This window comes from Schistocerca americana, chromosome 4 (genome assembly GCF_021461395.2).
Source record: "Schistocerca americana isolate TAMUIC-IGC-003095 chromosome 4, iqSchAmer2.1, whole genome shotgun sequence".
NCBI lineage: Eukaryota > Metazoa > Arthropoda > Insecta > Orthoptera > Acrididae > Schistocerca > Schistocerca americana.
This window is the reverse complement of record NC_060122.1, coordinates 768,062,094-768,075,315: the sequence shown is the minus strand read 5'-3', so window position 1 is coordinate 768,075,315 and position 13,222 is coordinate 768,062,094. Positions and strand designations below refer to the sequence as shown.

The 13,222-nt window shown below is 44.6% G+C and overlaps 1 protein-coding gene across 1 annotated transcript in view; it reads right to left on the bottom strand.

Annotated features, from left to right (window-relative positions):
- The window catches only part of LOC124613204 (H(+)/Cl(-) exchange transporter 4), a 416,779-nt gene that overhangs the window by 230,314 nt on the left and 173,243 nt on the right, over positions 1 to 13,222 (bottom strand). Inside the window, exon 2 of the mRNA XM_047141870.1 lies at positions 718 to 746. The gene's annotated coding sequence lies outside the window, so the exon portion shown is untranslated. The remainder of the gene's footprint in view (positions 1 to 717; positions 747 to 13,222) is intronic.

Below are 13,222 nucleotides of genomic sequence, written 5' to 3'. Positions count from 1 at the left end.
CCTCCCCCACCCAGGGAACGTCTCACACCAGACAAGTGTAACCCCTATGTTTGCGTGGCAGAGTAATGGTGGTGTACGCGTACGTGGAGAACTTGTTTGCGCAGCAATCGCCGACATAGTGTAGCTGAGGCGGAATAAGGGGAACCAGCCCGAATTCGCCGTGGCAGATGGAAAACCGCCTAAAAACCATCTACAGACTGGCCGGGTCGCCGGACCTCGACACAAGTCCGCCGGGCGGATTCGTGCCGGAGACCAGGCGCTCCTTCCCACTCCGGAAAGCCGTGCGTTAGACCACACGACCAACCGGGCGGGCCATTTTTACCTTACTTGAAGGACCTTTTATTTTGCTAAGGAGAAGCAAGGACTTCATGTAAACAAGATCCGTTCTAAAAATTCTCTTTAAAATGATGTGAACTGAGAAACTGCAACACCCAAGCAAGAAAAGTAATTTCGCGAAGAAGTTCGCGAAACAAAATTGAAGAAAGGAGAAAAGTATTGTGTTTTGCAACAGATGACTGCTCTGACTTGAGGTGAAACTGGTATGCGACGATCTACAAACCTACAGTAGTGTAATACAAGTACTATTTTCTATTACACTCGTCTTCCTACTAAATAATAGCATACAACAGAAAATCTTAATCCTGTATCTATTAGATTTTGCTTCCATTTCTACCATAAATTGTACACGATTGACCTATAATACTCAGGTTTACTTACTGTGAGTGTTCGTCGACTTCAGACGTTTCCTGAAAAAGAGAAAGATAAGTGTCAGGCAAACCATGTTGACAAACAGTCTTACAATAATAAAGACTCTCTCATACAGGATGAAATTACTGACCACATGAAAAAAAACATAAATTAGTTACAAACTATGCCGTACAAACACTTTCTTCAACAATTAAACGTCACCACAGGTATTCTGATTTAGGTTACGACACGTTCGATATGCCCGCTACCATTGCCGGAGATGTGGCGCAGACGAGCAGCTAAATTCTGCATGACCCGCTTAAGTGTCGGAACATCGATGCTGTCGATGACCTGAATGGCTGTTTCCAGCTCAACAATGGTTTTGGGGCTATTGCTGTACACGTTGTCTTTAATATAGCCCCACAAAAAGGATTCACATGTGTTCAGATCCGGAGTATATGGCGCCCAATCGATGCCCATGCCAGTGGCATCTGGGTACCCTGGAACCAAATGCTGTCCCCAGAGTGCTCCTCCAGGACATCAAACATTCTCATTCTTGTCGAAATCAGGGTCACCCTGGATAGTAGGGATGAAAGCATCTTCTAAAACCTTCACATACCTTTCGGTAGCCACCGTGCTATCAAGGAACCTCGCACTGATTGTTCCGTGACTCGACATTGCACACCACACTGTCACCCGTTAAATGTGGAGAGACTTCTCGATCGCGAAATGTAGATTCTCAGTCTCACAAATGCGCCAATTTTGCTTCTTGACGAACGCATCTACACTCCTGGAAATTGAAATAAGAACACCGTGAATTCATTGTCCCAGGAAGGGGAAACTTTATTGACACATTCCTGGGGTCAGATACATCACATGATCACACTGACAGAACCACAGGCACATAGACACAGGCAACAGAGCATGCACAATGTCGGCACTAGTACAGTGTATATCCACCTTTCGCAGCAATGCAGGCTGCTATTCTCCTATGGAGACGATCGTAGAGATGCTGGATGTAGTCCTGTGGAACGGCTTGCAATGCCATTTCCACCTGGCGCCTCAGTTGGACCAGCGTTCGTGCTGGACGTGCAGACCGCGTGAGACGACGCTTCATCCAGTCCCAAACATGCTCAATGGGGGACAGATCCGGAGATCTTGCTGGCCAGGGTAGTTGACTCACACCTTCTAGAGCACGTTGGGTGGCATGGGATACATGCGGACGTGCATTGTCCTGTTGGAACAGCAAGTTCCCTTGCCGGTCTAGGAATGGTAGAACGATGGGTTCGATGACGGTTTGGATGTACCGTGCACTATTCAGTGTCCCCTCGACGATCACCAGTGGTGTACAGCCAGTGTAGGAGATCGCTCCCCACACCATGATGCCGGGTGTTGGCCCTGTGTGCCTCGATCGTATGCAGTCCTGATTGTGGCGCTCACCTGCACGGCGCCAAACACGCATACGACCATCATTGGCACCAAGGCAGAAGCGACTCTCATCGCTGAAGACGACACGTCACCATTCGTCCCTCCATTCACGCCTGTCGCGACACCACTGGAGGCGGGCTGCACGATGTTGGGGCGTGAGTGGAAGACGGCCTAACGGTGTGCGGGACCGTAGCCCAACTTCATGGAGACGGTTGCGAATGGTCCTCGCCGATACCCCAGGAGCAACAGTGTCCCTAATTTGCTGGGAAGTGGCGGTGCGGTCCCCTACGGCGCTGTGTAGGATCCTACGGTCTTGGCGTGCATCCGTGCGTCGCTGCGGTCCGGTCCCAGGTCGACGGGCACGTGCACCTTCCGCCGACCACTGGCGACAACATCGATGTACTGTGGAGACCTCACGCCCCACGTGTTGAGCAATTCGGCGGTACGTCCACCCGTCCTCCCGCATGCCCACTATACGCCCTCGCTCAAAGTCCGTCAACTGCACATACGGTTCACGTCAACGCTGTCACGGCATGCTACCAGTGTTAAAGACTGCGATGGAGCTCCGTATGCCACGGCAAACTGGCTGACACTGACGGCGGCGGTGCACAAATGCTGCGCAGCTAGCGCCATTCGACGGCCAACACCGCGGTTCCTGGTGTGTCCGCTGTGCCGTGCGTGTGATCATTGCTTGTACAGCCCTCTCGCAGTGTCCGGAGCAAGTATGGTGGGTCTGACACACCGGTGTCAATGTGTTCTTTTTTCCATTTCCAGGAGTGTAAATAAAAGTCGTCACTAAACCAAACCATATTTACATCAAAGTCCTGTTCGTCAATTCTGTGGACAATAGTGTTGGCGAAACACAACCGCTCTTCCATGGCCCTGGGACTTAATGGCTGATGGATTTGAATTCTGTGTGGGAAGAGATGCACGTCTCCAACAGAAATTTGTCACAGTGTCTCACGGTCGATTCCCACCTGTTGCGGAGCTCGTCTGGTCAATTTCCTGGGACTGGTTTGAAACACAGGGCGTGTCTCCTCGATGTTTTCAGGCTTTTTCACCCTTTTTGGACGACCGACATTGCCAACACTGTCATCACGACCACTATCCGGTCTCTCAAACCTGCGAATCAAATTCTTCATTGTTAGCACACTTGGACCGGTTGTCTTCATCTTGAACTCGGTCGCAAACTTCCTCTGAGTCGTAGGTGTGCTGTTAGCGCTTGCATAAAAAGGCCTTCACAAGCGCTATACACTCAGGCACGCTGGTACCGTGACATTTTCACGTGCAAATGGCCGACAACAACAAGGCGCATGCGCATACGCATACTAATTCCCATCGTGCCCCGCGGCCAACCGTGCCGTTTGAAATTCCTAAGAAGTTATGACGATTTCATTTCGTATAGTTCAATAGCTGTCACCCTGTGCCAACAAGACCGATTCTTTTAAGAGATAGGAGTTTTGTGCAACAACGAAGCAAGTTCAAATGGAAACGGGTAGGTCAGTACACACAGGACACTATTTTTCTCATAAATTAATCTCAACAGAGACCAACCGGGATAGCCGCGAGTGTTAAAGCGCCGCTTCCGGGACGGGGAGGTACGCTGGCCAGGACAGAATCCGCCCGGCGGATCAACGATGACGGTCGGTGTGGTTTTTAGACAGTTTCCCCACACCCAATTTGGTGAGTGCCGTGCTGGTACTTAAGCCACACCTCAGTTACGCGACTTGAAAACATTCAGACAACATTCGGTCAGTCTCACATGAATAACACTGCACGAAAACTGTTGGATACATATATTAAATCCCGAGAGGCAACGGGACAGAATTGATATTTGGACATCCCTTAAACTAATCATGCCAAATCCGTTAATATCTTTGTCGACCCGCGCCGATGCAGGACAAAGGCACAAAAGAATGAAGAAGAAAAAGTACAAAAGAAGAAGAAGAGCTATCATAAAAGACATCCGCGTGTCAGACAAGAATGTCAGTTCACTTTTCTTACGAGTCTTTAAATCACTATGAGAAGTGTGATAATAGATGCGTATCTACCCCATAAAGTAGTTTCGAGAGTGAAATTACAGTGCGACCTCCAGCATGTGAATAGATTACAGGAAACGCAGTGCCAACCAAAACCGCGAAGGGGTGTAAGTAACCACTTATTAACGTAAAAAACGATGTATGAACAGTTTTATAATCTACAAATATCGCTCGCCAAAACAAACAGTATCATTCTAGATTCCAATGAGGATGCGTTAAAATAGAAGGCGAAAAGCCTCTGGAGGAAATAAAACACATTGCAGAAAGAAAACCATTTTTTATTTACAAAACGAATAGTTCGCACTAATTTCAGAAAGCGATAACTTACAGGTATTCATCATTTCTGGAAAATGAACAGGCACAATAGTTGATAATTTGTATATAGCTCAACGTTATACATCAGATGAATCAAAATTATAGAAGGCAGGAAAGTATCATATTAATAAATTAGGCAATATGTTGACAAGGTGAAGCGCAAGACTTAACTATTGCTATTTTGTTATTGTGTCAACGCACCATTTCTCAAAAATCACAGAGCAGTGTTTACATAAAAATTTATAAGCCATTTCACAAAACAACATACACACATTCAACCTCAAAAAGAAGAAAAATTACGAAGGTATACAAATCAAGTTGCTGGCGACAAAATAAACTGCAACTTTGATAACAACAGTACTCAGACACGGAAAGATGTTCCAAAAGTAATTCAAATAATTCAATTTAGATGGACCGAAACAAAGAGAAGAAGGTGTCATTCTTGGATAAAAGTTGGCACTACAGCCAATCATTAACTGTAATTCCATACGCTTTGCCATGTCCTGATCCACTGGAAAACAATATTTCTATGATCATTTGTGTTAAGACCGTAAAGGTTGTGAAGGTCAGACTCCGAAAAACGTGTACAGTAGGACGCTTTCAGTAGCACACTGTCTGACAAATAAGTGAAGCATACAGGAAGGGGCGAGGAAACGAAATGAAGCTTCAGAAGATGAGAGGGTATGTCACAACAGTGATTAGAAAACAGAGTCAAATTTACGAAGAACTGGGCGGTATGAGATCACTTATCAATACGACGTTGTACCCTCTGAGACCTTGATTCATGCACCGATTCGATTAAGAAGGGTGTCAAAAAGCTATTGCACTATTGCAGGAAGCAAGATGGCCCACAGCTGTTGTGACTGGTCCTAGATATCCTAGATACAGTCAGTGACCCGAAGCAGATGTCCAGACTGAACCTACATATGTTCTATCAGCGACAGATCTGAAGATTTTTGCTGGCCGTTGGACTACCTCAAAGACAGTTCATAGAGACACATGCCACGTGTACATGACACTGTCCTACTGAAAAAGGACACCACGTTATTGCTCAAAAATGGTTCAAATGGCTCTGAGCACAATGGGACTTAACATCTGAGGTCATCAGTCCCCTAGAACTTACAACTACTTAAATCTAACTAACCTAAGGACATCACACACATGCATGCCCGAGGCAGGATTCGAACTTGCGACCGTAGCAGCAGCGCGGTTCCGGACTGAAGTGCCTAGAACCGCTCGGCCACAGGGACCACGATATTCTCGCCTGGGCAATGACACGTGTGGATGCGGGATGTCCGTGACGTACCGTTGTGGGACTAGATTTCCCTCATCATCCGAATGCGCCACGAATCTGGGAACTGCACGATTTGCCCAGGTGGAAAGTTGGAGACACACAAAGAGACCCCTTTAAAAGTTTGTCAGCTGTCGATAACGCTGTTTCACAGAAAACATTTCCTTTAACAGCGAGCAGTCAAAATTCGACGTTACTCAAGCTCCTTCTATACCCTACCAGACCTAGCAACAACACTAAACACGAACATCACTAATGCACACTGCTGTGTCCGTTCTACCTGTCACAGAGAACTGCTATTCTACCCACCAATGGTGTGTGGCGGAGTGACGTTGACGTCCAACCATTATAAGGGAGTGTATAAACACCACACCGTGGTGTTGAATGTTACTTACATTTCCAAATTAGATGGCAGAAACTCTGAAGAGTATGTAAGTTCGATAAAGAGCTGTATCTCACGCAGCCCACTCTACATCTTTATGTGGTGATCAACAAATAAAAAAAACCCTGGAAGAAATTTACTAATTCAGAACACGAAATGGAAGAAGAAAATACTGTGGCCGGTATCAATCGATCTGAAATACTATTCCCTTAAATATAAGCGTCGGAACACACAAAGAGTTTCGCTGTTAGAGTGTCGTTACGGAACTTGGCTTCGCCTGTTGAGCAATAACGCTCCTAACGTTTTGTACCGGGCGGATGAGAGGCGCTATTTTGAGTCAGGACTGGCCGGAGGTGGCAGTAAATAACGTGATAAACTGCACGTCATATACTGCGTACTACACGGGACGCCTCTCTCCCAGGTCGTTCCGCATGCGGCTGGAGACCTTCGCTGGAGCGGTGGTCGTCCTTCTGGTGTCTGACGCTCTGTGTTACTCTCGGCTGCAGACCACGATAGCTACCACCGACTGAATCCCAACTAATGCTGTCACTGAGTACTAATTACGCACTCATTACTACGCGGTGCACCTGCCCATGTTGGAGAGAACTATTCTCACTTCTCAGGCAGCAGCAGTCGGCAGAGACACAGTCAGCAACAGGGAAGTAACCAATTTTGTGACATTTGAAATGTCTCCTTAGAAAAATTATGAATGACTGTGCTGGTAAACTTCTACGTTATTTGATACAAAGACAGCTGAGTAAAACTGAACGTACTCAGACATTGCTCTCTTTACTTATTATGATCATCACTAAACTGAAACACAATATTTTTAGCTGACACACAATATTTTTAGCGAAACGCAGTCTGACTTTCAACAATCCCCACAAAAGAATGGCCCCGAACTAACAATAACCTATACCTTTCATGAACCACTTACATTACAAAAATCTTCGTTACTCGAACTACTGCAATACAGCGAGCGCCAATACTGCCAGCTAAATAAAAGATTCTAACTACTGCAGCCACTAACAAATAGGCATAGTTAGCAAATGAAAGATTTTGATAGAGAACAAACAATGTATTTAACTTAAAAGCGTTCAAAAGCATATATAATTTTGTGACACCCATTTAAACAAATTTCCTTTTTCTGACGGACACACGTCCAGATCGTCCGCTCAAAACTCTGTCTCCACATCCACCACTGCTGGCGGCTCACCTCCAACTGCACAACGCAACGCGTTGTTCACATCCAACTGCCCAACACTACACAAGCGAATATCCCAACAATGAGTCCAACCAGCCACAGACTGCACACAGCACAGTCAGTGACTTTCATACAGAGTGCTACGTGGCGTTACCAACATAAAAACCTAAACAACCTACTTACACATTTTACGAGTTCCTAACCAGGAGAGAATTATATAGTTTCATCTGTGTGTTTCGGTAGTTTAGGTTCTCGAAGTTCTGTGCGTTAATTTAATATTGAGGACGTAGACTGCAAGTGCTACTCTGAGATGAAGAGGTTGGCACAGGAACAGGAGACTGATGAACTTAAAACGAAAAAAAAGCACGGTTCTCTCGTTTACGTTCATGTCATACCATAAAACGATTTTGTAACGTGTTAACTACAAGTTCCTAATCAGGAGCGAATTGTTTAGCCTCACCTGAGTGCTTTGATGGTTTAGTTTTTGAATCTCTTCGCGTTAAAATTTATTAGACACAGTGCTTGCAATTTTGTCAGCGTCTACAGTAGAGTTCCATAGCGCTTGTCGATACTCCTTTTCTGTCTGTCTTGTGCAGTTTTGTGCGGCCTCTAGTATGGATAGGGACTGTGATTGCTGTGTGCGGATGCTAGCTGAGTTGGTAACACTTCGCTCTCAGCTACAGACTGTGATGGCTGCGGTTACACAGCCTGAGGCTGCAGTGGATGGGCATCACTTTTATGGGTCGGCCGTGGGGACTCAATAGACACTACTCACGAGTCCGCCTATCGGTCGGCACTGGTTGCCAACCCAATTACTGCTCGCACTCAAGTTGACCCCTCACTCGTGGTCACGTGGGAGGTCGCCTTGTGGCGTGGTAGACGATGAAAGACTTTCCAGGGGGCCGAATGTAAGGCCTCCCCGGTTAGGCTGACAAACAGATTCTAAGTGCTGTCTTGACTGACGCTGACCCTCACCCAGATGCAGTCTCTTGTCCTGTTTCAGAGAAAACCTCTCAGCGTCCCAGATCCGGATAGTCACAGAGGTTAGGATTATTGGTAGTTGTGAACTCCAATGTTAGGTGCGTTACGGGGATCCTTAGAGACATGGCTGCCAAGGAGTGGAAGAAAGCCAATGCACACCCCCTGTGCATAGCGGGTGGAGTCATTCCGGATGTGGAAAAGGTCCTTCTGGATGCCATGAACAGCACAGGGTGCAGTCAAATGCAGATGGTAGCTCACGTAAGTACCAATAGTATGTTTTGATTTGGATCGGAAGAGATGCTCTCTGGTTTCGAGCGACTATCAGAAGTGGTACAGGCTGCCAATCTTGCCTGCGAGATGAAAGCAGAGTTCACGATTTGCAGCATAGTCGACAGGACTGATTGTGGACTTCTGGTACGGAGTCGAGTGGAGGGTCTGAAACAGAGGCTGAGGAGGTTCTGCGACCGTGTAGGCTGCAGATTCCTCGCCTGCGCTATAGGTGGTGGTGTTTCGGGATCCGCTTTATAATAGGTCAGCAGTCCACTACATGCAGGAAGCAGCTACACGGGTATCAGGGGCTGTGTGACGTGGACTGGACGGTTTTTTAGGTTAGAGGGTCTCAGGGCAACACAAAAAGGGTTTCAGTCTCAGAGGATGCAGGTCGAACATGGGAAGTACGTAGATCTAGGAACCGTCGGTATAACAGCTTTCAGTCATTGCGACTACGTTGGGAAAATACCAGAGCTCCATGCGCTAATAGCACTGATTCCCAAATCGTTGTAGGCACTGAAACCTGGCTAAAGCCGGAGATAAGATCAGCCGAAATTTTTGCGAAGGGCCTAACGGTGTTCAGAAAGGATGGGCTAAACAAAGTTGTCGGTGGCGTGTTTGTTGCTGTTAGCAGTAGTTTATCTTGTAGCAAAATTGAAGTTGATAGTTCCTATGAGATAGTACGGGTAAAGAACATTTTTGGCAACCGGAATATAATAATTGGATCCTTCTACCGACCTCCCAACTCAGATCATAAAATTACTGAAAGGTTCAAAGAAAACTTGACCCTAATTTCAAAAATATACCCGACTCACACAATTATAGTTGGTGGTGACTTCAATTTATCCTCGATACGCTGGCGAAAATACATACGCATAAAACATCATCCGAATGTGTTCTAAACTCATTCTCTGAAAATTATTTCGAGTAGTTAGTTCATGAATCAACTCGAATAGTAAACGGCTATGAAAACACACCTGACCTCTTAGTAACAAAAAACCCTAAACTAATAACGTGGATCAAAAAGGATACGCGGATTAGTGAACACGGGGTTGTCGTAGCGACACTGAATACCGTAACTCCCAAATCCTCAAAAAAAAAAATTCTTATTCAAAAAAGAAGATAAAAATTCATCTCTCGCCTTCCTGAGAGATAATCTCCGATCCTTCCAAATTAATCATGTAAAGGTACACCAGATGTGGCTTGAATCCAAAGATATAGTATCGACAGCATTTGAGAGAGTTATACCAAACAAGTTATTTGAGCTGATCCTCGTTGGTACGCAAAACAAGTTGCAGAAACAACGAAAAAACACGCCAAATTTAAACGAACGATTAAATTTGGCGATTGGCCCATGGTTGGCGATCTTTTACAGAAGCTCGAAATTTAGCGCGGATTTCAATGTGAGAGGCTTATAATAGTTTCCACAACCAAACTTTGTCTCGGAACCTTGCAGAAAATCCAAAAAGAGTCTTGTAGTGTGTAAAGTATCCTAGCGGCAAGACACAATAAATGTCTTCTCTGCTTGGTAGCAATGGAACAGCGCTGCTAAAGCAGAGTTACTGAAAACAGCCTTCCGAAATTCCTTCACCAAAGAAAACGATGTGAATATCCCAGTATTCGAATCAATAACGACTGCCAACATGAGTAACTTAGAAACAGGTATCCTCGGAGTAGTGTAACAAGTCAAATCGCTTAATAAAAGCAAGTCTTGTAGTCCAGACTGTATTCCGATAGGTTCCTTTCAGAGTATGCCGATGCAATAGCTCCATGCGTAACAGTCATATACAACTGCTTGCTCGACGAAAGATCCGTACCCAAAGATCAGAAAGTTGCACACGTGACACTAATATTCAAGAAAGGCAATATTAGGTAATCCAGTAAATTACAGGCCCATATCATAAACGTAGATATGCACCATAATTTTGGAACATATATTGCGTGCGAACATTATGAATTACCTAGAACAGAATGGTCTATTGACACACAGTCACACGGATTTTGAAATTATTGTTCTTGTAAAACACAATTAGCTCTACACTCACACGAAGTGTTGAGTGCTATTGACAAGGGATTTTAAATTGATTCCGTATTTCTAAATTTGCAGAAGGCTTTTGACACTGTGCTTCACAAGCGGCTTGTAATCAGATTGCGTGTTTATGCAATATCGTCTCAGTTATTCGACTGAATCCGTGATTTCCAGTGAGAGAGGTCGCAGTTCGTAGTGACGGAAAGTCATCGAGTACAACAGAAGTAATTTCTGGCGTTCCTCAAGGTAGTGATATAGGGCATCAGCTGTTCCTTATCTATATAAACGATTTAGGTGACAATCTCAGTAGCCGTCTTAGGTTTTTTGCGGATGACGTTGTCATTTATCGTGTAGTAAAGTCATCAGGAGATCAAAACAAATTAAAAAACGATTTAGGAAAGATATGTTGACTGGAATACTCTCTTTCAAATTCTAAAGGTGGCAGGGGTAAAATACAGGGAGCGAAAGGCTATTTACAATTTGTACAGAAACCAGATGGCAGTTATAAGAGTCGAGGGGCATGAAAGGGAAGCAGTGGTTGGGAAGGGAGTAAGACAGGGTTGTAGCCTCTCCCCGATGTTGTTCAATCTGTATATTGAGCAAGCAGTAAAGGAAACAAAAGAAAAATTCGGGGTAGGTATTAAAATTCATGGAGAAGAAATAAAAACTTTGAGGTTCGCCGATGACATTGTAATTCTGTCAGAGACAGCAAAGGACTTGGAAGAGCAGTTGAACGGAATGGACAGTGTCTTGAAAGGAGGATATAAGATGAACATCAACAAAAGCAAAACAAGGATAATGGAATGTAGTCTAATTAAGTCCGGTGATGCTGAGGGAATTAGATTAGGAAATGAGGCACTTAAAGTAGTAAAGGAGTTTTGCTATTTGCGGAGCAAAATAACTGATGATGGTCGAAGTAGAGAGGATATAAAATGTAGGCTGGCAATGGCAAGGAAAGCGTTTCTGAAGAAGAGAAATTTGTTAACATCGAGTATTGATTTAAGTGTCAGGAAGTCATTTCTGAAAGTATTCGTATGGAGTGTAGCCATGTATGGAAGTGAAACATGGACGATAAATAGTTTGGACAAGAAGAGAATAGAAGCTTTCGAAATGTGGTGCTACAGAAGAATGCTGAAGATTAGATGGGTAGATCACATAACTAATCAGGAGGTATTGAATAGGATTGGGGAGGAGAGAAGTTTGTGGCACAACTTGACCAGAAGAAGGGATCGGTTGGTAGGACATGTTCTGAGGCATCACGGGATCACCAATTTAGTATTGGAGGGCAGCGTGGAGGGTAAAAATCGTAGAGGGAGACCAAGAGATGAATACACTAAGCAGATTCAGAAGGATGTAGGTTGCAGTAGGTACTGGAAGATGAAAAAGCTTGCACAGGATAGAGTAGCATGGAGAGCTGCATCAAACCAGTCTCAGGACTGAAGACCACAACAACAACAACAACATCTTTAGGGTGCGAAGATTGGCAGCTGATCTTAAATAGTAAAAAGTGTGAAGTCATCCACACGAGTGCTAAAAGTAATCCGTTAAACTTCGGTTACACGATTAATAAGTCAAATCTAAAGACAATAAATTCAACTAAATACCTAGGAATTACAATTACGAAAAAACTCTCTAATAAAGAGTCTGCCTACACTGCGCCTCTACACTGCGCCTCTCCGTCCTCTTTTGGAGTAGACCTACTACTGCGCGGTGTGAGATCTTTACCAGTTAGAACTAAGGGAGTATATCGAGAAAATTCAAAGAAGAGCAGCACGTTTTGTACTATCGAGAAGTAAGGGAGAGAGTGTCACGGACATGATACAGGATTTAGTACGGACGTCATTAAAACATAACGTTTCTCGTTGTGACGCGATCTTCTCACGAAATTTCAATCACCAACTGTCTCCTACGAATGCGAGAATATTTTCTAGACGCTGACCTACATAGAGAGAAACGATTATCATAACGAAATAAGGGAAATCAGAGCGCGCACGGAAAGATGCACGAGTTCTTTTTTTCGGAGTACTGTTCGAGAGCGGAATAGTAGAGAATTATTGTGAAGGTGGTTCGATGAACACTCTCCCAGGCACTTAAGTGTGATTTACAGAATACCCACGAAGAAGATGTAGACGCAGGATTTTTTTAACGAGCTGTGGTTACCATTTAAAAATATAGTTACATAAAGTAGCGCCGAATATCGAATCCAAGACACTCTTGCGAAACATATACTGCTACATTGCTTTTCATTGCTACTTATGATAGCAAGAAGACTACAATCTCTTTTCGAAAGAAACTCTAGTTATGTTCTGATTTTCAGACACAAAAGATGGACTGCAAGTACAAGGCGTATAACTGGGTAACCGCTGGAGGTTTGGAGGATCTTTGGCTCATAGCCTAAATTTCAGTAAAGTTTAGACTAACACGGCATATAGCTCTCTGACAACATAATGCTGTTCAAAGTTTTATGAGTGATATCAGGCACACTATATACATACAATAGCGTGTTTAGAGAACGGCTGCAGAGCACGCGCCCTAGGCACCATTTCCGTGAGGCAGTTTTGCAAAAATGTGAGGGAGGGGGAAATGTAACAGGTCG